The following is a 27,145-nucleotide window of genomic DNA, read 5'->3' as shown; positions in this document are numbered from 1 at the left end:
TAATTGTGCTATATAAATACACACATTATTGCATAATACTGTTGCAAACTGTGTTTAAACCCCATAAAAAGTAATGTTTGCATAATAGATCTCCTTTAACATATTTGTACTGACACCTCTATTTTTAGTTTTAAAATTAATTTAATTTTAAGTTTTTGTTATTTTAATATTTGTCATTTTTAATGATTTCATTGTAGTTTTGCTTTGGCTTTATTCAATGATGAAAGGTTTCTTTTTATCTTTTTGTTTTCAGTGGACTAACTGTTCAACACTGCTTTTCAGTCTTGCTGTATACGGTTTATTTGGTATTTGTAAGACTTACAAAGTGGATTGTGACATTCATTGTGCTGGTAGGAAAATCTTTCAAGTGATTTTTTTTTTCTGACCTGTCTCTTCCTGTGCATTTGTTTGTTGTACTGAGTTCATGGGGGAAAAAGTAAAAGCAGAAGTAGCTGGAATTCGATCTCTTATCATTTTTTTTTTCAACAACTCTCACTCTTGATTTCTGAACCATTCTGCTTGAATTATTGATTTGCAGAGAAAGCTACTAGAGTTCACTGCAGTCTGCGCCAATCCCAAACTGTAGTTTACCATTGTTCTGCTCTCTTCTTCAAGCACCCTTTTTTTGACCAAGGGCAAACTACATTTCAGAGTCCAGGAGGGAGAAGAGTTTGGTCCGAAAAGGACTGACAGACTGCGTTTGGTTCACTCAACCTTAATCCTCAAAAAAATTAGCTTTCTGTTTATTGGTTTACTTGCACATTCAAGTGTGCTCTATGTTACAGAACACAATTCTAGGGTGTTTTTTGTGCTTGTGTGTTTTTTGGGATATTTCAAAGACGGTTTTGTTTTTTCACGGTTGTCATTTGACTAGAGTGTTTGACAGGCAGAGAGCGATTTATAGACGCTGCGTCCAATCTGACTGATTCCCAGATATGCTGCATCACGTCTTTATGAAACGCTTGACAATGTTTTAAAGCTTCAAGGCATCCAAACTGTCATGCTATAAAACAAACCTCTGTTTTTATGACAGACAATGATCTAAGCATAAGGGTATTTTTTATGAGAAATGTCTTTTCTGTGGCAAATCTGCAGTCACTCGATTGAGTTGTACTCAAGTTTCAGCTTCCTCTATGTTTCTTTAGCTGGTTTTTGTGGAGTTTGTTTTATTTATTCAAGGTCTACTTTTAAAGTTTTGTGAAATCAAAATTGAATTTTTTTTTTTTTTTTTTTGCTTTTATTGTGAATATGTTAGCCTTAAGGTTATCTAGAAACTATCCTGAAATACATTGACAAAATCAGATTTAGAATACATATAAGCATTCAAAACTTCAAGCTTTCACTTCTTTCAATATGGATTGAAAGATTTGGTGACATATCTCCTCACTTATAAAGTAAAAATTATATAAAATACAGTGATATAAAAATTATACTTATGAAGTAAATGTATATATTTATATAAAGTTTTCTTATAAATTATTTATTCTGCATAATGTTTTTCAACATCGCTGATTCTATCAATACTAAAATTGAATGGCTTCATTACTAACTAATACAGTAAGCAGCAAATTAGGAGTTTATTGAGGTAAAAGTTATAGTTTATATGGTTTAATAACCAGAGCCAAATTATAATTTATTTCTTTTTAGCTGGGGAAAAAACATAAAATTCAAGCATTAGCAACACATTACAGCAGAAACACTATTTGTATTATTTACAATTTAATATTAAAGTAATGTACGATGTAATATTCATTATAGTTCCTGGTCTATGTTCTGGTCTATGGTCTATGGTTTCACTGCTGTCCTCAAACCCTTTTTTTTTGGACTGCTTATTGTAGTAATTGTTGACATTAAGCATATCCTGCGCTTTATTATTTCATTCTTTCCTGTTTCTTTATAATAAAGTTTCTAAATATTCTACAAAATGTCATTTCACCCAGGCATATTTTGTTAGGAGGGTTAAGTATTTTAATTATAAAATGTACCATCTGATAATTTTGTTAGCAAAATATTGATTATGAGGAATACATATATATATACAATTAAGTAAATTACTGACCAACTTTTTTCAGTTCTGCATAAAGAGATAGTTTAAAAATGTCATGCACCCTCTGATTAGTCTCTTTGAAACAAAAAAGAAAGTTATGTCTTCTTTTACCTAAAATGAAAGATGTGACTGTCAAGTTTTTACAAGCTAATTTCAAGAAGAGCACATGATATGATTTATTGTGACTGGTCTTTCTTTCATAATCAGCAATAATTAAATCAGATCGATCCAAGCCTGCAATAAATAGACCAATTTTACTCGACTTCCTTATTTTTGTCATCTCCTCCTTTTCCTTCTTTACCAGGGAGACATACCTGATCTCGAACCTCTTTACCTGTTAATTGATCAGGTTGGAGCTCAGGGTTCTCTCTCGGGACAGCATGACAAACCTGCTAATAGCGTCAAGCAATATCTTAGAGTGATACACTTATGGTGATAAATGTGCTTTATTTAACTCTGTGGATTTATGATAACATTGGATGAGAAAACAAAAGTTTGATTGTGTGAAAATTAAATTAACATTAAATGTAAGTCACTGTACATGGTTGTATAATACTTTTTATGCTTTTTAAATTCCCTTTTATTATCAATTTCTCAAGTTTTTTAACTCCTCAATTAACAGTGTCTTAACTTACTTTGTTTACTCACCAATGGAAATAGTTACAAAAAAGACTAATCTGAATACTCTAATTTGAGTCTATAGCAACACAAAAGTATTGGAGTTTTGTTCCTGGATGCATATGTGCTTTGGATGACTCTGCTGAATGAATGATTCATTGACTCACTCGTGAAGACATGATGAATTCAAACCTGCATACAGTTCTACTTTTTATTTTTTTTATTTCTGCAGTAAAAAAAATATGGTAAGCGAGGAAGATGCTAATAATCTGCTCCGAATTCAGCAAGCCATCATTCCTGAATTAATTTGTGTTTTTAAGGATTCCATTGAATGATTGATTTGACTCACTCAAGTTAGGACTTTATGATACTGTCTCTGAATATGAAGCAGTGGGCAAACAGTATGTGGGAAAGTAACATGTCCAAATTTGCACAAGCAAACGGTACTGTACAAAAATTATAAATTAATCAACTAATCAGCCAATCAGTCAATCAATCAATCAATCAATCAATCAATCAATCAATCAATCAATCAATCAATCAATCAACCGATCAATCAATCAATCAATCAATCAATCAATCAATCAATCAATCAATCAATCAATCAATCAATCGACCAATCAACCAATCAATCAATCAATCACTTATATTGGATAGATACATCAACACAATCTTGCTGGAAATTCCCATTTTTTAGTTAATTATTTAATTAAAAATGTGTATTTTCAGCAAGATTGTGTTGATGCATCCAGTGGACAACGTAATATTACAGGATTTTTGTATGGATTGCAATATGCCATAAACTGGTAACTAATCCATGAAGATCCCATTTCAGTAGTTAAATGTATGGATATATTCATACAATGCAATATATTACATTGCAATTTATCAGTCAGTAGGTACTAATACTGATTTTGATCCAACATGAATCTATTTTTGAATGATTCTGCTTGAGTTATTAATTGACTTGCTCACATATATCATGCTGATACTATTCTGCTAATTTGATTGATTGATTGATTGATTCCTTGTTTTGCTTAAAATGGGAGATACTTGTAATTAAATGAATCTGTTTCTGATATTGAAAATGAACGTGAAAACTGTTCTGATGAGTGAATAATTTAATAAATAAAATTAACATAAAGACAGTAAATTACAAACTATGTAGCCCAAGGGTGTCCAAACTCGGTCCTGGAGGGCCAGTGTCCTGGAGAGTTCAGCTCCAACCATAATCAAACACACCTGAACCAGCTAGCTCTTACTAGATCTACTAGGAACGTCTTAGCAGGAGTGTTGAGGCAAGTTGGAGCTAAAATCAGCAAGACACCGAAGTTTGGACACCCCTTGTGTAGCCTCACTACTCTTAGGTCCTGTTTACACTTGGTATTTAGATGTGTTTTTTGTAAAATTTTGTCAAACACAAGAAGACATTAGCTTCTTTTACACATACAGACCTTTCCGGAAAATTTCCGGCCAGGAAAGGGATCATGCGTGAACAGGCCTTTTTTGAAAATACTGGTTAATCAGTTACGGCAATTTTCCTGAACGAGAAGTTGTAAAGGTAATTTGTCAGAATGCTCCACTTTGTGACCGCAGAAGGAAAACTGCAGCAAAGAGCGCGTTAATGTTAAGAATGTGCTGATCTGAGACGTCTAATCCAGCTAATCAGAACATTCAGACGCATTTACATCTGCGCTGTTTATGAAAATAAAAGCCTTTGAATATTTTTCAGACCCATTTAGCTGCTAGATATTGGTCAGATAATGTTTCTATATTCCTTCTGAATATCAACTGTCTGAAAAAATATCGATAAAATACTTGCAATAAACCACTGTGCGTTCACCTGCAAGCACTGCATTTACAGTGGCTGCTTGACGTGAGTGCACGTGAAGTGGAGTGCTCCTGTGAGCGCCAGCACACACATATATTATGTACATCCCAACATCCAAAAGTGTTCCAGTATATTTTTCATCAAAGTTGTTCACAATACTTATCCATCCATAGAATTTGTAATGTAGTCAAATGTATAAACATTTAGCTGTGGTTCATGCTTCTGCCTTTGGATGTCTCTGGGATAAAACAGCTGAATGAATGCTAAAGCTTTAAATAAAAGTGAAACCATCAACAAAAGCCCGACCACTTCTATATTTACAAATACAAACACAGCCGTTTAGATCTCATTTATGGTTAATGATGTCAGAATTTACCGGTATTTTGGATTGAATGTGTTAATGGTCTTTTCTGGAAAAAATCCAGAATGTTCTTACCTGTGTAGACAGCACTTTTTGAATTTACCGGTAAAGCCTTTCCCAAAATTTTCTGGATATTTACCAGTATCACTGTGTAAAAGGGGCTACTGCTACTGTAAATGTATTTTATTTTAGTATTGGCATCGTGATTCTTTAATCGGGTATTTTATTTTACCTTGAGTCTTTTTTTTACTAAAAGATTCATTCAAACTAGGTGTCATATGAACATGAAACCATCTAGCAGGTTCTCTCTCTTCATGCTGTCCAACCATTAGCATTCAGCTAAGCAAAGCTTGATTGAGATGACCTGCAATAACTATCCATCTTTTCAGTGATTTGTTCTAGTGTCTGTCCAAAGAAGGATGATTATGTCATGCAATGCTCGCACACATGGTTGCAAATTATAATGAAGCTTGAGAGAAAATGTGTTGCGTCCTTTTCAGGTTAAAAAAAGCAATTACTAAAGCGCAATTAATTTTCATTTTATAAATGTTTGTTGTTTACATTTTACAACAACATTCTAGCTCAATGTTTTATTTTGCCAGCCTACTGAAGGCACAATGTAATTATTCAGATATGCACGGGGGCGCGACTATTGAGCTGAAACACCACTGGATCACTGGACTCGGAATACTTACAGGGGATTATAAATAAGTGTGGCATACCTGTCTCAAGGCCAGTTTATAACTGCAAGATGAATTTCAAAGGCAATTCATTAAGGGGTAAAAAAGTCTCTGGGGGAAAAATGTGTTTAACAAGAAAACAAAACAAAAGGGGAAAAAATTCGAAGAGTAAATGCCAGAGCTTTTCACATATTTTCACACATCACTCGCAAAAACACCAAATTGTATAATGAAAATCTTTTGCTTATTAAAATGTGGCATTTTACACTGCTTAAATAATTAATAATTCATCTACTTTGTATGCACATTTATAGTGAAGGATAGGTGTGAGGGAAAGGAACCAAAAAATTCCAAATTGATATTGTGAAATGTGATAATTAGTGAATAAGACTGTCAAAGAAGTGTTGTTAACAATGTTTTGGCCACGTCCAGCATGTTGTAAACTCAATCACTCAAACACAATCACTCAAAAAATATAAAAACATGACTATTCAATGTGATATACAATTGATTACTACAACGCTTTTGGTTAAAACACTCCATTGGTACAGTATGATGTTTTGTTAGATATTTACAGAAAGAGTATTGAAAAACAGTGCTTAAAATAGTGCAAGTACATAAAAAATATCTGTTTTAAACACTATTTAAAGAATATATAAAAAAGTAGCTGTTCTAAAAGTACTCAAGAGTAGTAAGAATTATTCTCTGAAAATGAATCGAAAATGTTGCTTACATCAGTGTCATTTTTTTATGTTTTTTAAGTGTAAGTTAAAATCTTACCATTTATGCACCATTATGTCCCATTCATGCACTATAAGTTTAAAATGTGAGAACACACTACATTAATACATGCACCTACAATAAGAAAGAAAGCATAAGAATAGAAAGTAGATTGATGTGTTTACATGTGGAGTGAAAACTGTGTAACCTGAAAGATATAAATATAGCTATGACGATATGTTAATGCTTAGAGTTTGTACTCTAAACCCTGACAGGATACGAGTGTTTAGCAGTTGGCTCCAGAAACCAAGCTCATGTAGCACTGATAGAATATAAGTACATGCATTGTGCATGTGTTTGAAAATATAATTATGTAGTACACTTAGTTAGGCCATGTGGGTGATTTCATTTATCATGCAGTAGCCATATAAATGAAAGCTTTTCACTTATCAAAGCACTCTTGTCGCGCAATAAAAAGAAATCACCGTTTATCTATTCTCAATGTTGTGTTGGGATCTGGGTCTATTCTGCACAAGCTACAATGACTTTTACTTTAATACTTTATCGCAGATGTATACCTGACCGATGAGCCGTCTGACAAAAAAAGTGCCCTTCTAAATCAAATCAGCAGGAAGCCCTTCTTGATCTTTCACTCATGCCCAGTTCAGACTGCATGATGTTAGCCCTGATTTTGACTCGTCGACAGGTTTTGAGAAATCGCCAGCAAATGCCTGAAATCACAGGCAAATCGGTGCTCGTGTAAGTGAGTGAAAATCACATAGTTTGAACTATCAAGGACGCGATATGAGGGAATCGCCAATGAGTCACAGACACCCGTGAGATATTTGACGTGCTAAATATCTGGAGCTGTCGTAGGCTCAAATCACACTTTGTGAAATGTGTTCTGGCTGAAAATAACATTGGCAATTACTTACAGCCAATAAGAGAGCAGCATCCCCTAGTGCGGGTATCTGCAGGCCAGCGAGAGCTGGGGAGAAGTTAAAAGTGCTAATTTTCAGTTTAGTTGAATGCAAGAAATGGAGGAAAAGCCAGTGAAAATTTGGCAAGAGCACTGCGTCTGTTTGACGTGTCATCTGAGCAATACCACAACCAAGTCAAAAAGTTGAGGAGAGATTGTTAATTCTCTTCAAAAGCCAGGTGAGCAACACAAGTTTCGAAGCTAAAGCCTTCTTTTTCCATCATGTAGTTAATAACGAAAGATATATTACGTGACCTTGCAATGTTTCCATGTCATTTCTCATGTTTGTTTGGTTGTGAGACTTGTCTGTGATTCTTCCTATGTGTGTGTGTGTGTGTGCGGTGCTTTACGGACAGCAGCATGTCAAAAAATACTGTATGGCGAAAAGACCTACAAGAAGTTAATAGTTTGATTGCGGCGTTTACTTCAATAATGCCACTAATAGGCCTATATGCATACTCCACATGTCTTAATTTCATTTCTGTTTAGTTCAGTTAAGACTTTAGTGTGATTAAGATAATCAAAAATCGCTGTTTTGAGTTTATGTAGGTCTACAGTTCAAAATGCATGTTTAACTGAATAAACAGTTAGTAAACACAAGTACATCTTATTGAACAGAATTTATTTTCATCACTAACTGTCATAGTGGAATAGTTACTCAAGCAGTTTGTGATGCATTTTGGTAACCGGTGATGGGCCTGGCCTAATGCGCCACCTAGTTTGAGAAACCTGTTCTCAAAGACTTATATTTAGCAATTATTTGGGTAGCACACATATTCTGCCTTCAGCAGAATCCTAATGAGCCATTTTATTCTATATATATATATATATATATATATATATATATATATATATATATATATATATATATATATATATATATATATATATATATATATATATATATATATATATATATATATATCCCAGTGCTGGGTTGCTGTAGGAAGGGCATCTGCATCTATTCATTCCACTTTAGTGATCTCTGAAAAAGAAACTAAGCTGAAGCATATAGGCATATAGATGAATGAATTTCAAAATGTATTGTGTGACTTACATCCATAAATGTCACCATTTTTTAGTTTATCCATTCATTCATTCATTTATACATAAGGCATTATTTTTTTAATCAGGCATTTATTTTGATTACTTCACATTTATGCCAGTGCTTCTGGTTGAAATTATATGGGTCCAACTCAGTTTGTTGTGCAAGTTGTTTGCATGAAGATTTGTCAATCTAATTTAGCGTTCGATCTGATTATTAGCATAATATTTGTTTGAATGTACACATACAACTGTTAGCAGACAGATTGACTACTATAAAGTACAGCATCTCCTATAGTACAATAGGAAACGTACAAAAGTACAAAATTTCATGATAGTGTGATGAGCAGCATAACTTCACCTCTGTGGACAGTTTTACACAACTTGTGGTTGTGGAGTTTGGACCAGTGACCCCTTTCACCTCTCTCTTTGCTCTCACATTCTTCAGCTTGGCAGTCATGAAACATCTTCTGCCCTGTTATGTCTTACCTGCCATTTCAGCCCAGAGGATTTTTTTAATGACTGTTGGAGATGGCGGGATATTTTCTGTTATCTTGAGGGAAACAAGGAGGCTAATGATGCCATATCTTCAGCATTACCTGTCTCAGGATGTCCAATTAACTCCTTGAGAGTGAGAAGTATAGAAGGCTCGTCCAGTGCAAACCGTCGCAGTGTAAATCACTCTCGGGGTCTCGCTTTAAAGCCGGATGAAGTCAAATAGAAATGGCGTCGGATTGCCAGGTGGATCAATAGAGATATTGTTAAGGGAGTTTTGTCTGACAGAACAGCATCTCGCTTCTGTGATAAAAGTGAGAAAGGAGAGAAATACCTCAGGGCAGGCTGGGAACAAACATCAGCGGCGACTGAGGAATATCTGGCAGAATGCGATTTGCAATATTAAAGTCTTGCAAATGATAACAAATCACATAGTAACTGATGGTATAATGGCTTTCTGAATGGATGGTTATTGCTGTTTGCACTTAAAAGCAGAGTTCAGACAAAAAACAAAACTCTTGTTGTTGTTTTCTCTGTGGAAAGAAGATATTTTGAAAAGTGTGCTTTTAACAACTGTTCACATGGTGAAATTTAGTGGGGCCAAATACAGACCCATGAAGTATTTCCACAGTGGTTAAGTTCATAAATAAGGTATTGGATAATAGGAACCACTTTTTATTATTTTTGTCTCTTTTTCTTTTAATCAAACAATAATTTGTATTGGTCATGTAAGGGTCATATATTAACTGAGCTTCTAATGTTGTGGGTGAGTGCTGTGCATACTAATTAGCATTTTTGCAGAAGTAGATAGATGCGGGTCCAAAATTAAATTCAGCTCTGCAGAAACTTCCTGTCTGAAGAGAGGTGTTAAAACTGAACACAGAACACAGAAAGATGTAAACTTTGTTGTTGGGCAGAGAATTCGTAGAAAAAGAGGAAGTATGTCGAAGGGGTGGCCAATGGAGGACTGAACAATGACTGACAAGTGACGTTACACCAAAACTCCACCTGTTAAGATCGGTGGTGTATACATGCTGAAGTCAGGAAATGTATGTTAGTTGCGAACCTCTTGAATGTAATTCTGTATTGCATTGGGGTAATGTAACCCAGAGCTCTGTCATCGAATTATTCATTTGTATCTAATAAATTATTAATATTTTTGTCATTGAAGAAAAACCTCTCCTGACCTTTTCTCTTGAACACGCAGGGAATTGGCTTGATATTCCAACAAAGGCTATGCTTTTTATATTTCCATTTACAGAAGGCATTTGTTGCTGTGCAATGTTTTTATTGTTTTGTATCTGCCTATAATCGTGCACAAAAGATGCACATTTTGTCAAATTAATAACTGGTCTTAATATTTTTTTTCGGTCCCACTTTATATTAAGTGGCCCTAACTAATATGTGCTTACACAGGAATTAATAGTTTGTACTTATTGTGTAAATACATGTATTTACTGTGTACTTATGCCTAATTACATACCTGCATGTAATTACATCTGTAATTAACTTCTGTAATTACATTTGTAAATACACTGTTGACCATCCCTTACACCTTAACCCACCCTTAAACCTACCCATACCACCAAACCTGTCCATAACCCAACCCCTATCCCAACTCAAGAGCACCACGTGTTCTCAAATACATTATGAACACAGTAAGTACATTGTATTTATTTTTTGATGCAACTACATAGTAGTTAAGGACACTTAATATAAAGTGGGACCTTTTTTTCTTGTAAGAATTCATAGAAAAGTTATCATTGAAAGGCTTAATTTTCTTCTGTTATTGGCGGAAATGAAAAACCAATAGAAAAACTATTCACTAGTATAAAAGTTTAAATTGTAGTTTGCAGAGAACATTTGAGATAGCAAAGAAAATCTCTGTTGACTTTCTACAGATGAATGTAAATCATACATGTTTGAAAAGGCAGGGGGTAGAGATAAATAATCATAGAGCTTGCATTTTTGGATCAGCTACTGTAGAGATACTGTAGATGTTTAGTTATTTAACCAGTTAAAGCTTGTGTAAGCAGACCTTCAGACCGGAGGAAGATCTGGACTCCATCATAGACCATGGGCCACCCAAGGACCGGAGAAAAGCACATTTCTAAACATAAATGTTTTAATAACTTATTTCTAATAACTTATTCATTATATATTTGCTATGATGACAGTAAATAATATTCCACTGGAATATTTTTAAGACACTTCTATACAGCTTAAAGTGACATTTAAAGGTTAACTAGTTTATTTAGGGTAACTAGGCAGGTTAGGGTAATTAGGCAAGTTATTGTATAATGATGGTTTGTTCTGTAGACTATTGAAAAAAAATAGCTTAAAGGCGCTAATAATTTTGTCCCCAAAATGATTTTTTAAAAAATAAAAAACTGCTTTTACTCTAGCCAAAATAAAACAAATAAAATATTAACAAACATATTCAAAAATGTTGTTCTATTCAACCAATAGGTGCAGAGCCTATTAATGTGCACAGAACAAAACATTTCCTATTTTGTGCAGAGCACAAATCTACACAATTAGATGGATGAGGAGCTGAACTGAGATGAAATGTCAGACAGATCTGAAACTACTACAAAAACTAATGTTCAACTTCCTAGGTCACATCTCTCTCAGTCTTGACATGGTTTGGTAACAGTTCATGATAGAAAGCAATTCTCACTAATAACTAGAGGCTTATTCCTAGACTATTATTCAGATGTTGATTGTTATTAGTAATTATAAAGTACATATGAAGAGTTCAGATGCTAAAACCATCTGCCATCTGAAATTTCATTAGAACCTCCTATGTATTTGTTTAGATTCTTCATTAAAGGAGATGAAAAAAAATGTTTAAAGGAAAATTAGGACACAATTATCTTTTTCTGATTCTGAAACTTAGCCATTATTTATGCCATAATTTTATCCACCTTGTTATACTGTTTGCCTGTTTAGTCACTTACAACAAATAATATCTTGGAGCCAATTGCTTGGCTGTACAATAGGGCCTGTAAGATTTACAATAGACTTTCTAGATGGACACATCATTGTTTTGCGATCACACTGTCTAATGCTTTATCATTTCAAAGTTACATTATAAACACATGGATTAAACTCATTCATTCATTTTCTTTTCTGCTTAGTCACTTTATTATTCTTGGGTCGCCACAGCGGAATGAACCACCAACTTATACAGCATATGTTTTACGCAGCGGATGCCCTTCCAGCTGCAACCCATCACTGGGAAACACCCTGTATTTCTCACTCACACACATACACAGTGGACAATTTAGCTTACCCAATTCACCTATGTCACATGTCTTTGGACTTGTGGGGGAAACCGGAACACCTGAAGGAAACCCACGCAAACACGAGGAGAACATACAAACTCCACACAGAAATGCCAACTGAACCAGCCGAGGCTCGAATCAGCGACCTTCTTGCTGTGAGGCAACAGCACTATCAACTGTTCCTCTGCGTCGCCTTAAGGATTAAACTGTACTATCAAAATTTAAATAGTGCTTACTCAGCAGCCATTTGTGTTTGGCTTTGGTACCAAAACTTAAAACAAGGATTGATCGTTCCACCAGATCTGTAACAAATGGATATTTGCCGTTACTGGCTTTTGAAACCTGTAATGGACAGAGATCCTTCTTTTTTGTATTTACAAAAAAAACTGGAATGAGATCTCAAAACATCTAAAAACAATACCAACACTGAGACTTTTTTTTTAAATCTCATGCTCGTCATCTGATGGTCAACTATCGCTGTAGCCACTGAGATAGTAGCCTCTTTCTCTTCCTTTTGTATGTTTGGTGATTGTTTGTACTGTTCTCATCTATTGATAAATTAGATGTTAAGGGTGTCTGTATGTTTTTATGTTCTGCAGAGCAGAAACCTGCTGAAAAACAGCATTCATACTGAGCCAGGCCCGATTATCTTTTAATCTTTTCCTTTTTAAAATTGATACTACTATTGATAATTCAATAAATAAATTAATTAGCATTAAAATGAAATTACTGAACTTATACACAAGAGTAACATGTAAAAAAATGCTTATTTTAGAAGATAACTTTTATGGCACATAGAGTTTTTGCATCTGAACTCTTTATTTCTTGCATGACCTTATTCTATATCCTTAATCTTACCAAAAAACACCTACTAAAAAATTAAGAGTTTATTGAGCTAAAAGTCCCAGTTAATGGTGAAAATTGACAGATTGGTATTATCAGCCTGCATACACTTCCCATATTTGTAAGGGCATCAGCTTAAAGCCTGTTATATGCCCGTAGCTGTGCATTTATACGTCTGTGCGCTGTTTGTGTTCCTCTGCAAGAACGTTTCAGAAACACTAGCTTTTCAGTGGATGTTTGTGTTCCTCTGTGTTGAGGTTCTTCGCTGGAGTTTTGTTTTTTTCTGAACGCTACCTTAACATACAAGTGGCTCAAACTCGCTCATTTTGAGGCTGGAATCAGCGGACGTGCAACAACTTTAATCATAAGGTAAACACAAAACAATAGTTTTCATCCGGAGCTCCTCCACGTGAATCCACACTTGTAAACCTTTGCTGTATGTGGCTTGCACTGCTCTCCCCTCGGCCCACACTCTTCAGCGCTACCAAGCCAACCAATCACAGAGCTTGCACAATGCGTCATTACAACTGGTAGTTACATTTTTTGAGAGGTGCGCATCAGCGCTTCCGATGGCCAGGGCGAGGGCTATACGTCCAAGTATAAATCAGTCTTTATAAAACATCTGCCTGAGTAAGTGGCAGTTCATTGTGCTGTGGTGATATTATGCTAAACCGAAGAATAGTGAGCGTATGATTAGGTTTTACATTTCTTCTGAGGCCGATCTGAACAGTTTGGCTTCATATCTCTCTTCACCTTGAGCTGATTTTTGTTGGTATCACCTTGCACAGCCTATCTTGGTGATGTTTTGTGCACATTCATTCACCAGAGACCAGAAACAGAGCAAGCGTTCCAGTCGGTGCTTTACTAATTCCTCTACATTTCATTGAAAAGCATCCATCAGTGCGTGTCTGCCCATACCTACCGTAACAGATAAGCTCGATAAGGCCCATTTATCAAGCTGTACTCTATTTAAGGAAAGAGAGAGTGTCGATCAATACCAGGCTCCCACTGGGGTTCATTCTACACGGTGGGTTGTACTGTCAGCGAATCATTATGCAACAGTAATCTCCCCAACTTGAAAAAAGAGCCGTTCCTGTCCTCCTGAGAAAAGCCGTACTGATGATGAGATGAATTTTCGATCAGTGCCAGGTTTCAATGAGGGGGCTGCCATTGCTTTTCCAGGAGGAAAGCAGTGCTCTCCCAATTTAGGTTGGTCTGATGAGCTCTTTTTCCTGGCTATCGAGTCAGGCTCTCCCTCGGGACAAGAGGGCGGAAGAGGCAGACAGGCGTTTTGAGATGGACAGTGTCATGAACAGCCATTCTGGCTCTGAACGCTTGGCTGTGATCCTCCTGACAGGAAAATGAAGCTGTCATTCATGCTGCTGATGTGTCGAGCCAAGATCCCGGCATTTACATGTGGCGGAAAGGCTTTTCTGCTCACATGAAAGAGTGGAAAAAAGACGTCACTCTCTTTTACATCACTTAGGTAAAATGGGACGAGGCATGAGGGGACTTTAGAGAAGACAGGCTTGATAAAGATGGAGGGACGCGTCCTTTGAAGTGACAGAGAAGTGCAAATGCGAAAAGGATGGTGTAATGTGGGTTCTGGGCAAGAAGAAGTAGATGCGATGGAAATGAGATTTGTGTCTTGCCGATCGATTTTTTTTTTTTTTTTTTTTTCTCTGGGAGGGATTGAAATATTTGTGCCAGGATTCTGTTGTTTAGGGGTGAACGGAAAAAATGAAAGGAAGAGAGAAAGTGTAAGAAATGCTGGCACTGAAATAGAATTTGAAGTTTCATTTATAAAATGGCTCTCAAGGCACATCAGGCTCATCAGGGAGCCATACGCATGCAAATGCACTGTGAGTCTAGCAAACGAGACCAATTCTTTTTGTGTTTCCCCAAACAGCTGCTGTTGTTGTTGTTGTTGTTCATAAGTTTCTTGGTATCATTTGTCACAAAAAAGGTTAACCTCCAGCTTATCATTATGAAGCAAGTGATATCAGATATTCATTCTGGGATTTTATCAAAGTATAGACTGGACACAGTGTATATACTGTAAGGCTAGATGTCACACTTTTTGACCCAGTCAATATTTATCTGGGTAAGATATTATTTTTTTTTTAAATGTAGCATATACAGTACATACCATAAAGTCTGTGTCATGTTTAAAAAAGGGAAGGATGTGGACTCAGGTGCAATACAAAAGTTGGGTTTCATAATTTTAAAATTAACAACAGGCCATCAAAAACAACTCCGAGGGGAAAAACATTTAATATGCAACTAAACAAACAAACTTGACAGGGCAGGGCTGGCAGGGAACAGAGCTGGACAATACAGGACAGACAAAACTTGACTGGAATAACGACGTATGACGAACTGGCCGAGAACAGCAGACAAGAGGAAACTATAAAGAGAAAGAATAAACAAACAAACAAACAAGTAAACTGAATAAACTAATAGACCCTTTTCACACTTCCAGGTTTCTCAGTAGTGGAAGTCATCATAGGTGGGAAAACTTAGAGTGCAGTGAATGGGAGAAAATAACAAATATATTTTTTTTACATTCTTATTTGCTTAAATAATAAAAGAAAAGGTCTACGATGATGTTATAAGGACTTTCATAAAGAGTATAAAATATTTTGTGAGACTGATGGTGGCAGCGTGAGAAGAGAATAATATCAAATATGCTGTCCTGGCCCATAGACGCTGCATAAGACGCCTCGCACAAGCAGTAATTTGTTTTTTGTGATTTAAAGCATAGATGATATACTACATACATAACTACATATAATTGTTCACACGTTTATATATATATATATATATATATATATATATATATATATATATATATATATATATATATATATATATATTCATATATATATATATATATATATATATATATATATATATATATATATATATATATATTTATATATATATATATATATATTTTATATATATATATATATATATATATATATATATATATATATATATATATATATATATATATATATATATATATATATAAAACTGGACTAGAAGGCACAGCCAATGAGAGAACTCATTAACCGCTTGTTCACATGATACACAACACTAAAGCAAGCGACGCATGTAACCATTAACACATGCCAAACATCACACCAACAGAAGTCATGACAAATCGAAACACTCACCGTGCACTCACAATCCCAGTGCCAACCGAAACCAACTAGACTGAGAATCTAAGAATAGAGCAGCATGCTGTAGACAAAATAACACACACCAGAACGAGAGTGCGCATCCCGAGCACGCCCAGACCTTTCACACCTGTGTCAAGTAGAAATGCACATGACTTGAGCGTGGCCAGGATGGCGCTCATACAAAAAGGAAGACAGACAGGAAATATGAGTGTTCAACCCGAGGAAACTCACACTACACAAAATACTAGACAAGACAGTGTCTGGACTTTGCCACCAAAACAAGAATTAAAAAGATCAAAGTGGCAGAGTCCTGACAGTCATAGCTTGAAACATTACAGTAATCACATTAAAATAATATACAATATAAAAACAAGTAGGGCGAGGCAGTGGTGGAGTAGGTAGTGCTGTCGCCTCACAGCAAGAAGGTCGCTGGGTTGCTGGTTCGAACCTTAGCTCAGTTGGCGTTTCTGTGTGGAGTTTGCATGTTCTCCCTGCCTTCGCGTGGGTTCCAAAGACATTCGATACAGGTGAATTGGGTAGGCTAAATTGTCCGTAGTGTATGAGTGTGTGTGTGAATGTGTGTGTGGATGTTTCCCAGAGATGGGTTGCGGCTGGAAGGGCATCCGCTGCGTAAATACTTGCTGAATAAGTTGGCGGTTCATTCCGCTGGGGCGACCCCGGATTAATAAAGGGACTAAGCGGACAAGAAAATGAATGAATGAATGAATAAAAACAAGTAAGTATCTGGGTTCAGATTATTATTATTATTATTATTATTATTATTATTATTATTATTTGTAATCATTTATATATGTGTTCTTTAAAGAGATGGTAAACTGGCCTAGGGTGACATTTATAATATTATGTAAATTTATTTCAAATAAATATTACATTCTGTTCATTTTTACCTAAAAATGTATGCATTCATTTTTCTTCAGCGTAGTCCCTTTATTCATCAGGGGTCGCAACAGTGGAATGAACCATATGTTTTACACAGCAGATGCCCCTACAGCTGCAACCCAGTATTGGGAAACACCAATACACACTCACTTCCACACACATACACTACATAAACAAATAGTTTGTTCAATTCACCTATAGCACATGTCTTTGGACTTTGGGAGAAACCAACACAATCTCACGGCATTTCGTAACTTTTTCATTTAGTGGCTAATTCGTATGAATTCGTACGATCTAATTCGTACAATTTAGTACGATTTGCTTATCCCCCAATGACGGTTGGGGTTAGGGGTGGGGTTAGGTGCCACGCCTCCTTTTTAAAATCGTACCGTTTCGTACGACTGAACTCGTACGAATTCGTACGAGTACCCGAAGGAAACTCACGCAAACACGGGAGGAACATGTAAACTTCACACAGAAATGTCAACTGACACAGCAGGGACTCAAACCAGTGACCTCCTTGCTGTGAGACGACAGTGCTAACCACTGACATACCTTGTTGCCTTAACTTAAATTCTAAATATTAAATTCTGTCTGTTCATTAAAGAATTATATCTATTGTAGCGAGGCAGAGGGAAAACACAAACACCGTAGATGAAGTTACAAACAATGCCCCGGAGGGTGCTTTTATTTACAAGTGATAAAGGGGTGAATGAGTGCTCTTCTTAGAGGTGCGTGCTCAGGTGCTCCGGGGAGAAGGTGAAGACTGGTGAGAGGGATGGTGTTGGATCGGTCACGAGCTGGATTCGGCTGTGGGAGAGACAGAGAGAGACAAGCGTTAGCGCAGGGAGTCATCTGAAATGAAGCTCACTTCCTCCTGTGTGGGGCTGGCTTATATCTCTCCCTGGCTGATGAGGTCCAGCTGTGAGCGATCCGAGGTTGATGAGAAATCCAGCTGGTGTGGATTTGTGCCCAGGGCGACGTGGTATTATATGACTCGCTACATTCCCCCCCCCTTAGCGTCGTCCTGGTCCTGGGTGTCCTGCGAAGGAAGAGCAGTGTATTGAGAGGGGGGGTAGAATGTTTCGACAGACCTGCCCATCCTGACCAGAGCCGTGAGAGTCCGTCTGCGTTTCCGTGGGAGGCCCCGGCTCGATGTTGGACGTCAAAGTTGAAATCCTGGAGCGACAGGAACCATCTGGTGACCCGAGCGTTGCTGTTCTTCGCTGTAGCCATCCACTGTAGCGGGGCGTGGTCGGTCACCAGAGTGAATTTCCTGCCAAGGAGATAGTACCTTAGCTCCAGGATTGCCCACTTGATCGCCAGGGCCTCCTTCTCCACCGTTGCGTAGCGGGTCTCTGCGGGGGTCAGCTTCCGACTCACGTACATGATGGGGTGTTCTTCATCGCCGTGGACCTGGGAGAGGACCGCGCCCAGGCCCGAGTCGGAAGCATCCGTCTGTAGAATAAAGGGGCAGCCGAAGTCAGGTGCGTGCAGTACCGATGAGGACGTGAGGGACTTCTTTAGGGCTCGGAACGCATCGTCGGCTTCCTTGGTCCATCTTATCCTTTCCGGCTGCCCCTTTCTGGTCAGGTCTGTCAGAGGGCTGGCTATGGATGAGAAGTTAGGTATAAAACATCTATAGTAGCCCGCTAACCCCAGAAATGCACGTACCTGGGTCTTTGTGGTGGGTTGTGGAGTTTCTTGTAGTGCCTTGACCTTGTTTTGCTGTGGCTGTATGAGACCTCGTCCAATGTGGAAGCCGAGGTATCTGGCTTCGGCTAGACCCAGGTGGCATTTCTTGGGATTAGCTGTGAGCCCAGCCCGTCGAAGATCTAAGAGCACCCTCCGTAACCGGGATAGGTGTTCTTCCCATGACTCAGAGTGGACGATGAGGTCGTCCAGGTAGGCTGCTGCATATGGCTGGTGGGGCCTCAGCAGGATGTCCATCATTCTTTGGAATGTGGCTGGGGCCCCGTGGAGCCCGAAGGGAAGAACCCGGTATTGCCAGTGCCCACCGGGTGTGGAGAAGGCGGTTTTCTCCTTGGCGTCTTCACTGAGTGGTAACTGCCAGTAGCCTTTGGTGAGGTCGATGGTGGAGATAAATCGGGCTCCACCCAGCCTATCCAGCAGCTCGTCCACCCGAGGCATGGGGTATCCGTCGAACTTGGAGATCTCGTTGAGTTTCCTAAAGTCGTTGCAGAAACGGAGGGTGCCATCGGGTTTGGGGACCATAACTATTGGGCTGGACCACGGGCTACGGGATGGTTCGATGATGCCTAACCTTCTCATCTTCTGGATCTCTTCGTCGATAGCCAGCCTGCGAGCCTCTGGAACTCGATAAGGCCTTTGCCGGACGATGGTGCCAGGAGGAGTGATAATGTTGTGTTGGATGATGGAGGTTCGGCCCGGTTTCTCCGAGAACACATCCTTGAACTGACCAACCAAGGCTTGCAGCTCCGCCTTCTGGTTTGGTGAGAGTTGCTCACCTATGTGGACCACGGGAAGATTTTCTTCAGTGAAGGCGACGAGATGACCTGGAGCTGCAACCCACTTCTTCATAAGATTAATGTGGTACAGTTGTTCTTCCCGTCTTCGTCCCGGCTGACGGACTCGATAATTTACCGGCCCTACCCTTTCTACCACCGTGTATGGCCCCTTCCAGGATGCGAGGAACTTCGACGTTGTGGTAGGTATGAGTATCATCACCTTGTCCCCTGGGTGGAACTCTCTGGGTTGGGCGGGCCGGTTATACAATCTCTGCTGGGCGCGCTGGGCTTCGGTCAGGTGTTGCTTGACGATGGGCATGATTTTGTCGATGCGTTCTCTCATGTCCCGTACGTGTTCAATCACCGACCGCTGGGGGGCTGGCTCCTGCTCCCAGGCTTGACGAGCCACATCCAATAGGCCCCTGGGTTGGCGGCCAAACAGCAGTTCGAAGGGGGTAAATCCTGTGGAGGCCTGGGGGACTTCCCTGATACCGAATAACACGTACGGGATCATGAGGTCCCAGTCGCGCCCGTCCTCTGCCACCACCCGTCGGAGCATCTGCTTCAGAGGCTTGTTAAAGCGCTCGACAAGGCCGTCAGTCTGTGGATGATATACTGAGGTTTTTAGCTGTTTTACCTTGAGGAGGTGACAGAGGTCTGCCATCAACCGGGACATGAAGGGGGTGCCCTGGTCGGTCAGTATCTCTGTTGGGATTCCCACTCGACTGCATAGCAGAAACAGCTCCTTCGCGATGGCCGATGACGTGGCTTTCCTCAGGGGAATCGCTTCAGGGTATCTGGTGGCATAATCGAGGATAACAAGGATGTGCTCATGTCCCCGGGCCGACTTCGGCAAAGGCCCTACCAAGTCCATACCAATTCGGGTGAAGGGCACATCGATGATGGGTAGTGGTATTAGAGGGCTGGGGGGTGGTCGTTGGGGAGACGTTCTCTGGCAGATGTCACATGCCTGGCAATACCTCTTTACTTCCCCGTCTAGCCCCGGCCAATGGAAACGGTCGCGGATCCTTTTCACCGTGTTGGCCGCTCCCAGATGTCCAGCCATCGGGTGGGTATGTGCCAGTTCTAAGACCGTCTCCCTCTTGGTCCTCGGGACGACCAATAGTGTCTTCTTTTCCCCCCGCCTCTCTGCGACACAGTACAGCAGACCATTTTCCACAATAAAATGTGGGAGGGGGTGAGGGCTGGGAAGTCGCTCATTACCTTCAATGATCCGTACTTGCGGCCAGCAGTGTTTGAGCGTTTCATCTTCCCTCTGTGCTCTGCCAAAATCGCCTCCTGCGGTTATCTGTTGAAACAGATCAAAGTATAAATTAGCAGAAATTGATGACTCACCCCCTCTGTCGCTCTCGGTGGTCATCAGCGCTGGTTTGCGGTCCCGATGAGCCCGTGACTTGTTCTTCTTCTTTGAACGAGCCGATAGAGCGTGGTGGTGAGTGAGGAGTTCATCGAACCCCGGCCAGTCTCTGCCCAGTAGGAGGGGCACAGGAAGATCTGGAACAACCCCGACTTCGATGCGCCAGCTGCCTGGTTTCGCCGCGATGGTCACTCTTCGGGCGGGTACGTGGCGGGTATCACCGTGTACACACGTGATTGGAATAAGACTTTTACTTTCCTGGCGGTATTTCAAAGTCTTCGGGTGAACCAGAGTGATGGCGCTTCCTGTGTCCAAGGTGGCCGTTTGTGTTTTACCCTCTAGCTGGACTTTATGGGTGGGAGCTTCGGGAGGGATATTGCGGTGTACCGCGCACCCTGCTATCCAGGCCGGGGTCGAGTGCGTCGTCGGCTCGGTGGGCATCGGCTCGTCCATCGGGCTGGGGACCGCTGGTCTGCCGCCTGGTCGCGCTGTGCCCTCCACCGGTCGCCAAGGTGCACTTACCCTCCGGGGTGGCAGAGCCGCTCTCTCCCCATTATCTCGGGCGATGTGAGCTTCAGCCAGCTCGATCGCCTCCACCAGGGTGGCCAGTGACTCAGGATTTCGCATGCTGGTGAGTGTTCGCAAACGTCGGGGTAACGCACGCATCATCTTCTCGATGATCACCTTCTCAGCGACCTGGACCGCCGAGGGATCTCCTCCCAATAACCATAGCCTTCCCAGGCGAGAAAGTTGAGCTGCTTGAGTTCTCACTGGTTGTTTCTCGTCGTAAGACCACTGGGAAAACTGTTGGGCTGCGCTGATTGTGGATAGCCCCATTCTGGCTAATATTTCCTTTTTTAACGCTTTGTAATCTTCATTTTTAGGTGTCTCTAGTGAAAAATATGCTCGTTGCGCTTCTCCTGTGAGAAACGGAGCCAACATTCTCGCCCAGTTTTCTTTTGGCCAGCCTTCTCTCTCGGCAATAACCTCAAAGGTATGTAAATAAGCGTCAATATCATCCAGGTCGCTGAGTTTAGTGAGATGATGATGCGCACTCACTTCGAGAGTCGGATGGTGTCTGGCCGCCTGGCGGAGCTGCTGTTCCAGTCGATCCTGTCTGGCTGTAAGCTGCTCAGAGATGGAATTCTGTTTCCTGGAGATCTCCGCTAGGTGGAGCAGTACCTCTTCCACCGACATGGCGACGGGATGTTGACAGCCGAGTAAGAGGAAGCGTGGGAGAGAGAGAGAGCGGATGCCTGTCTGTAACAAACACAGAGAAAAATTCAGCGGTTATTTTCTACTTAATGGTGAGTGTTTCTTCTGAATTTTTCCCTCTGCAATGCCCGCATTCTCCACCAGTTGTAGCGAGGCAGAGGGAAAACACAAACACCGTAGATGAAGTTACAAACAATGCCCCGGAGGGTGCTTTTATTTACAAGTGATAAAGGGGTGAATGAGTGCTCTTCTTAGAGGTGCGTGCTCAGGTGCTCCGGGGAGAAGGTGAAGACTGGTGAGAGGGATGGTGTTGGATCGGTCACGAGCTGGATTCGGCTGTGGGAGAGACAGAGAGAGACAAGCGTTAGCGCAGGGAGTCATCTGAAATGAAGCTCACTTCCTCCTGTGTGGGGCTGGCTTATATCTCTCCCTGGCTGATGAGGTCCAGCTGTGAGCGATCCGAGGTTGATGAGAAATCCAGCTGGTGTGGATTTGTGCCCAGGGCGACGTGGTATTATATGACTCGCTACACTATGAAGTATGGATTTTACAAACAAAAAGTGTATAGGAAGCCTCTTCTGCAACATACAGATCGAATGAAATCGAATGAAAAAACCTAACTAAACCTTGTCTAAACCTGACAAAAAATAAAAACTCAAAATCAAAAATCCATGGTGAAAATTAAATGATCCTTTAATTTGGATCTCCGCTGTTGGTGCATTTATATTTACTGAGCTGCAGCCAACTGTGACAACTAGCAGCTTTATGCACAGACACGGAGTGAAATCCTGAGAGAATTTCGAAATTGCCAGTCTTGTTTACATCTGTTTAACGATCACTGGGCTTGGGTTACAAATGGATGATCAACTCGGTTTCAGAATCCAGCAGGAGTCAAAAAAAGAGCTCCATCTCCCTGTTAAATTAGCCTGGCCCGGCGGCTGTGTTTCCAGCCAAGAGTGAATGGAGTGATTGATTGAGCCTGGTGTGAGCAGAGGTGAGGGGAAACCGGAAGCAGTCCATGCAAATAACACGGCTCAAGCCAACTCTACCAGCCCTAGAGTTTAATGAAGCATAGATTTTCACCACAAGCTCCCAGAAGGCCAGGTGAGGCTTGCACATCTCTGTTTTTTGGCCATGTTTGTTATGCACCTGCACCCCATAGGCACTTCACAAATACCTGCTGCAGTGCGGGTGTCAGAGACCACTCACCATCTGTTATAATGTCTGTCCATCACCACTAGGATTGTTGTTTTTTTCCTGTTTGTTAATTTTTCTTGTTGTTCATACTGCTTGGCGTCTCTTCAGTCATTCTGGGAGTTTGGCTTCATGCCTGTAGGCACCATGTGTGGGTCACCTGTATCTGTCAGGCCTGTTGGCTGGAGCTGAATTGCACAGGTCTTTATTTCTGGCTGTGTGGTGGAGGAGTAGTAAGAGTCGTTGGTACTAATTAAGTGCGGTAGAGATAAAAGTCCTTGAACTGATCGACTGTGTTTGCTAATTTTTCATTGCTTTGTTAAAGTGTTGAAGGATCCGGTTAAATTAGTATTTTAACATTTTGACACACTGAAATATTTGTATTCTCTTTTTGGTATTTTATTTAGTTAATGGTTTATTCGGTTGTTTGTTTGTTTGTTTATTTATGTATTTTTTATTTTTGTTTTTTAATATCAGTTCAATTTGGTCCAATGGGAAAGTGCATCTAATCTGTAAAAAGTCCAACGAAAAATTATTTTTGGGAGAATAATTGAAGTTCAGATGCAAATGCGGCTAAATGCCATTTCTACCAAAAATGAGCTAATGACAATGATTGAATGCTTTAGGCACGTAGTAAATGTTCAATAAATAAATTTGCTTCAAATCATCTAAATCCCAGCGTCAACTCATTCAGAAATAACATTTTGTTTGCAAAAGCCTCTAAATGCCACTTTCCTCTGACAGCAAAAGTCGCTATGTCCCCAGGAACCAATCAGAAGGCGCGAGTCAAAACATATGTCATGTAAGGACTAGCTGATATGCAGGCTTTCATGAGAAGACTGTTTTATTTAGATTTAGATTTTAAGAGATGTAGTTTGATAAACTGCATGAGCCTGTCCGACTGTCACTGAATAGCAAATGAAAATGTCCCTTACCTCAAAACTTACAAGAAAAAGTAAACACACTGTACCGTGGGAAGTGTAACATGCATTGATGTTTTTTTGTGCAGTGGCGCTACTTTGAATGAGTCCGATATACTACATTGAACAGCAACTACATTTCACTAAAGACAATGTTAAGATGTCATTATTTTATCCCGCATGGATGCTATGAGGACAAACAAAAGACGAAAAAGAGACCAAAACCATAAATATGTTGAGAATGATTGAATGACAGCTTCTAAAAGGGTCTGAGAGACATCCATGGGGCTTAAATTGTGCCAGAACATGCCAGATCCGGATATGGCACCGGCACTTCTGAAATCTGGTTCGGAACCTCATTTTACCAATCCCCCTCTCAACCGTCCTGCTTCCCCGTCCGCTGTTCAGTTTCACTTTCTTCCACAAGTCCCCAACCCCCGCCATCCAACGCCATGCCATCCCCCAAATCAAATCAAACCAAATCAAATCAAATCACTTTTTTTGTCACATCATCAGCAGCACGTGCACTATGATGAGTGAAAAGCTTAGGTGCTGCTCCAGACAGTACAAAAATACAGACAGTGCAAATAAAATGACTGCAAAATACAGACAGTGCAAATAAAATGACTGCAAAATACAGACAGTGCAATGTAAAATAGACAGCGATATGTACAATGAACAGGTTCCACATAGTTGTAAGCAGTATTGTTTCAAGTATGGATTGGTTAAAGTGCAGTGCATGCTCCATACTGATTGTGTGCAGTGAGGGGTATGTAAGAGCCTGTGTGGGGTGTGTTAAGTGTTACCAATGCCCCCAACCACCACTTACTTGACAGATTTATTTATTATTAATATTAGGTGGCTTGTAAAATGTGTTTTATGTTTGGTAAAAATAATTTCTAATCGCATCATTAGTGATTTTCAACTAATTACAATTGCTTGTTCCAATGATGAATTTAGAGGTTTTTACAAAAAAAAGCACAATGGATTTAGCTGGTTTTGACACAAAAGAAAATCTACTTTGTTAAAAACCAAAGAAGTGTCTAAAGTGACATTTATAAAAAAAAAAAAAAATATATATATATATATATATATATATATATATATATATATATATATATATATATATATATATATATATATATATATATATATATTTACTAGCTAATGATAATAACCTTATCATTATCTAAAAAAATTAAACCTCTGAATCTAAGGAGTCTGAAAAAAAAGAGGTCTGATGGATTTTAAAGAGTTTTGCATCTGAACTCTTCTATTGAAATATTTACATAATTGCCACCTTAAAAAGATCAAACTTTAAACATTTTCTTTTTTCCTTTTTTTATACACAGCAAGCTGTAGTACAAATATTTTCAGTGGTTCTCAGGTTCTCATTGATGATGCTGAAAAGTCGTGAATGTTTATTTTCTATAGGTAAGAGACAATTTTTTTTTATGTTGAGCTTGTTAATTTTAAAGGTGCTGTATGTAAGGTTTTGACTCTTCTAAAGCATAAAAATACCATAATATGTTTGCAGATATTGAAACATGCTATGTGAATATTCTTGTTTATCTGAAAACAATGCTGAAGTCTGATTCTGCTTTGAAAATGGGAGCTATGTGCCAGAGTGCTGTCTTTGTTTTGGTTCTTTTAACTCGCCCAATGCCAGTTTAGCCAATTATATCCAGCATCCCAGGTTGCCTTGATGTAAAACCGCATATTTCATTCATTCATTCATTCATTCATTCATTCATTCATTCATTCATTCAGAAAGGCTCTTAAAGCATGTGCCTGTCAGTGAAATGCGACCTCTGGTGGACAGTAGCAGACTCTGAAATGAGACGCAGATTCAGAATTCCACATGAGGTTATTAATTAGCAAATGATATAAATATCATGAGAGTAAACATTAGGTGAGCAGGTTACATTGTAACCCTGTGTAATAACAGCACGCAATGTGATGAGATTTGCAGTGATAAGCAATTGGGCTGATTGCACTAGACAAAACATGACAGAAGTTTAAATACAACCTTTCAGAAGCACAGAATATGCTCTCACACACTAAAAGGTAAGGTTTATAATCGTTATCTTTAGATGTACATGCTGAATCACTATGTGTTGGTTAAAGTCAGTTCTAAAGTTCAATTTCAAATGATTTATTTTATTTTTAAGATCTGAGGTGAACTACCTGCTGCTGCTTTCAGTTGCGTGGCAATAAATGTCAATTAATTTTATCGCGTACCATTGCTTTTATATAGAACACTATTCAAATTAGCCTTTAGGCCTAGACTCGCTTCTTGGTCCTCAATCTGGCAACATGTGATTGCGTTTGTTTTGATTCAGGAATGCAGTACCTAGTTCAACCTCTGGGTGTCAAACTTACATACTGCACCTTTAATTAAAAGGTACTTGACTTGATTTTTAAGTTAAAAATCTTTTACACTCAGTATGTATTTTTACCTGGCAAGCCAACACAGTCACATTCATTGGCATTGAATTACTTTATCAGCTTTATGATGATGGTACATGCAAAACTTCTCCACCATGATTTCATTGCTCTGGTACATGTATGTATGAGCTCAGGGAAATGTTCTTTGATCAGGTATTACTGCTCAGTGATTGCTTAAAGCAAATGCTGCTGCCACTCAAAAAAAAGATGAAATATTTTTATCTCGGGTGGCACCTGCCGAGAAGTGGCATAATTTAAAGTAACATAACTTTATGAGCCCCATTTTCCGCATTTCCCCCATAATGAACCAGACCCTCATGTCTAAAACGGCCTTTAGGAGAACATGTGTTTCTCATGCACATGAAGTGCGTCTTTCAGAAGTGACAACAAGTCATGCATCACAATTGCACCCCACGATCTACTCGAAATGCTCCTGTGACCCACTTTTGTGTCCCAACCCAGCAGTTTTAGAAGGCGCAGCTTCAGAAAGTATGAATATTCTGTTTTA

General features: G+C 39.4%; 1 protein-coding gene and 1 long non-coding RNA gene across 6 annotated transcripts in view; one reads left to right on the top strand and one right to left on the bottom strand.

The window, feature by feature from the left end:
• cntnap2a (contactin associated protein 2a) overlaps positions 1 to 27,145 on the top strand; it is a 760,628-nt gene that overhangs the window by 529,889 nt on the left and 203,594 nt on the right.
• Positions 3,488 to 7,758, bottom strand: LOC141380662 (uncharacterized). The gene is made up of 3 exons (XR_012399266.1): positions 6,581 to 7,758; positions 4,824 to 6,177; positions 3,488 to 4,532 (listed from the first exon to the last, which is right to left on the bottom strand). It is a non-coding gene; the product is annotated as an uncharacterized lncRNA (long non-coding RNA).

The sequence above is a fragment of the Danio rerio genome, chromosome 24 (assembly GCF_049306965.1).
Source record: "Danio rerio strain Tuebingen ecotype United States chromosome 24, GRCz12tu, whole genome shotgun sequence".
In the NCBI taxonomy this organism is placed as follows: domain Eukaryota; kingdom Metazoa; phylum Chordata; class Actinopteri; order Cypriniformes; family Danionidae; genus Danio; species Danio rerio.
Note: the sequence above shows the minus strand (reverse complement) of the source record. Positions and strands in the feature narration are given on the sequence as shown.